The following is a 3,768-nucleotide window of genomic DNA, read 5'->3' as shown; positions in this document are numbered from 1 at the left end:
TGCCACAACTACTGAAGCCCGCAAGCCTAGAGCCCATGCTCTGCAGCAAGGGAAGCCACCACAATAAGAAGCCTGCGCATGGCAATGAAGAGTAGCCCCCGCTCGCTGCAATTAGAGAAAGCTTGCGTGAAGCAACGAAGACCCATCACAGCCAATAAATAAATAAATGTTCCTTTAAAAAAAAAAAGTAGCTTTTATTATTATTATTTGGCAAATTCCTATTCATCTTTCAAGACCTTGTTCAAACGTCACCTATTCTTACCTGGCTACTTGTTAAGTGTTTCCTATTGTGTTTTGCACATTATACGATTACAATCCTTATTATAATGTGTTATGTTTATTTATTTGTCTCTCACCACTAATAGACTGGACATGGCTCTGAGCAAGAAACTATATACTTGGTACTGGGCTTGGCATATAGCAGCATCTCAATAAACGTTTGTGGGATGGACAGATGGATGGATGGATAGGTGAATGGATGGATGGATGGATGGATGGGTGGGTGGATGGACTGAAGATACGTGGGTGAAAGGAGAGATGGAAAAATGAATAGATGCCCTACCAGAGTAAAAATTCCCCAGACTAGTAGTCAGCAAAAATAGACTTCTAGAGCAGGGGCATCCAGCTGGATAAGATCTGATGCTTGAAGTCAACAAGAAAGTTAAGGATGAATTTCCAGTGCCCTAAATAAATAACTTCATAACTAGTTTCCCCATGTTCTCTCACTCCTTGTTACATTCTGTTCTCTATACAACAATCTGATAGATTTATTAAGTACAAGCAAATCCTATACCTCACCTGTTTAAGGCCTTTCTGCGGCTTCCCATTCCACTCAGTATCAGTTCTACACTGATCGTCAGCTCTTCGGGGCACTGTAGGATCATGTTCTTGCAAATCCTTTATCACTCTCCCCTTCGTTCACTATGCCCCAGCCATAATGCCTCCTTTCTATTCCTTAAACAAGCCAAACTCTTTTTTGCCTCTAGACTGTCACCTTTACTATCCCCTCTACATAAAATGTCCTTCCCCAATCTCTTTCTATGATTGGCTCTTTCTAGAAACTTAGATCTCAGTTTAAAAGCCACTGCCCCAATCAAGTGAGAGTTCCCTGACTGTCCTATCTAGAATAGGCTCTACTTTACTCATCGCATTACCCTGTTTTTTTTTCCCCTCCCAGCACTTACTACAATTGGCAGTTAACTTATCCTTTGTTTGTTTATTGCTAATCTTCAGCTGCACAGCCACATTTATCAGTTGTGGTCACCTCTTCATTCCCAGCACATGGAACCATGCCCAACACCATGGAAGGCTTTCAGTAAATATTTGTTAAATGAATTAATCCAAAAAGAAAAAGCTGGATCGAACTGCACTGCCACATATGGAGAAGTATAGAAGTCCCAGAGGGAAAACAGTGAGTTAGGACAGAGCCAAGCCGAACTGGTCACTACCTAAGCCAAAAGACGTGAAAAGTCTCCTATCATTCCTGGGTCGACACTTTGCTGCGTGAACTCACGCCATAGTACAGTTCCACTTTTGCCCAGCTTATCCCACATAACCAAGGTCAAGAGAACATTAGATAGCATGGGAAACACAGAGAACACAGTCCTGCAGCAGCCTCTCCGGTCATAACATTTAATGCTATAGCCATCTGCCTAACCCAAATGTATGGACTATATGCCACCTACATATTTATAAAGAGAAAATAAACTATGGTGGTATTAGACAGTCCTGTTTGCCTATACTGGGGTGTATTCAGAACCCAGAATACAGGGGAAGTGAACACCCAGACTTCCAAATAATCAGCTCCTTTGATTCTTCTCTAAATAAATGATCTTTAAAGGGAAGATCAGTAATGACTTAAATAGCTATATTTTTTTACATTCTCTATATCTCTGTGAGATAACTATGGAAATTTGCACTCTGGACAGAAGAGCTATCCATATAAAATATTCCCCAACAAAAATCATATTCCCTATCTATGAGACAGGACAGAACAGACGAACCAGATAAAAGAAGGAAAGTAAAGCTAGTGTAGTTAGAACACTTAAAGAGTAGTAGACTGTTTATAGGATTGTGGTGTTTGAAAAGAGGCCTGGGAGACTAAGTTAGATGTCATTGTTAATGGGTTGATAAAAGGAAAAAGATAATTGACCATGACCCTTGTGTTAGATCCTAACTTTTTACTCAGTTAAAAGTTAAAATTGGCTCCTGCATTGTTGGGCTGATGGTCATTTTGAGGCCAAGAAGGGGTCTTAATTTGGCAGCAAGGATGGGGTGCTTATGCTAAAATTTAGGGACATGCTAAGGAGGTGCCATGTCTAAGGGCAACTGCCTGGCTGACACAGCAGTCACAGTTGCACTGTGGGACAGGAGGCCTAAGTGAGCAGGGGTGTGAAGAAGGCCCTCAACACACTGATTGGAGTAGCAACAATGTGCCCTGGAAAAGATGGCAGCTTCACAGGATCAAAAAGGGTTATGGTGCGGGGGTGGTCCTGGTATAGCCTAACTCATGCACCACTGCAAGGGATCTTGGGAAACTAATGTTAGTTCACAGAGCCAATGCCAGAGACATGAGAGAACAGAAAAACAAATGAAAACCTAAAGTCTGTGACCTAGGATGCCACAGCATCCTGTTAAATAATGTCTATTCTGTGTAGTGTACTGACCTCCAGGAGAGGTAGTGAAAAGAGATAAGAGATTCAGGAACTCTGGAAACAAATTAGACTATACCAGTCTTTGACCAATAAATGAGAAAGGAGACATCTTTATTTCAGTCATATTGGGTAGTTTTACTAGAAAGATGTAGGCTTTCTCAATAAAGTACTAAAGAGCTCATCCAACTGAAGAAATTAAAGTCTGAGAAATATTCTCTTACCCAGGGGTCTCCAAGAACATGGACTCTGACAGTGGGCAGGCTTCGGGCAGACTCCTGAGAGAACTGGACAACCCAGCCACCTCATGTAGCATGTGACGGCACCTAGATAGACTTTGCTCTTCTCTTCCCTGTTCCTCAGCCCTCATACCCCTGTCGCCAGCTAGGACTCAGCATGACATCCACTGGGGCTTGGTGAACTTCCTAGAAATTCACTCTCTGGAATTCCACTTCTAGATCACAGAACTATGCCTCAGATACCACTTGTTGAAGGCTCTTCCAATTTGTGTTAAGTCCATGACTTTGGTCTCGTTATTCTCTTATGTCAGAGATCAGATAAGAATATCTCAGAACCTCATTGTCTTTTGTGGTGCAAAAGAATAAATAAGCAGCCTTGAAAATAAGGTTTGAAACCAGAGGAATCATTGGTAAGATAACATCCACTCTCCTAACCACCCCACCACCATCTCATAAATCAGGTTTTTTTTGCATGCTCAGACTATCTTGCTGGCTGATGAACATGCAGTAAAATTCCCCAAGTTTCTCTGTAATAACTGTACTTATTATAGGGACTTCTAAGTAGGCATGATGGCCAGGAAGTCTCTTCAGCCCTGAAATCACCAGGTGGCAGCCTGACTGAGTCATTCCAGACTGGTTTGGGGTAAGAGAAACAAATCACAACAGCATATGGCAAGAAGGCAATTGGGGATGTAGATAATGGAGTTAGCTTACTTTACAAGAGAATCTAGTATAAGTTCTCCCTGTATACATCTACCTGGGTGATAACTGTACTCTTTTTTTGGTCCTAGACACATTTGTGTCATTTTTTAAGTTGCCTTTTCCTTCTGAACTCAGAGGGCTAGATCCAAGATCCAGGATCCCAAGGGAGATGAGCA

Source organism: Monodon monoceros, unplaced genomic scaffold (assembly GCF_005190385.1).
Source record: "Monodon monoceros isolate NGI ecotype Baffin Bay Population unplaced genomic scaffold, NGI_Narwhal_1 Super_Scaffold_18, whole genome shotgun sequence".
Lineage (NCBI taxonomy): Eukaryota > Metazoa > Chordata > Mammalia > Artiodactyla > Monodontidae > Monodon > Monodon monoceros.
The sequence above is the reverse complement of the archived record's forward strand: the minus strand, read 5'-3'. Positions refer to the sequence as shown.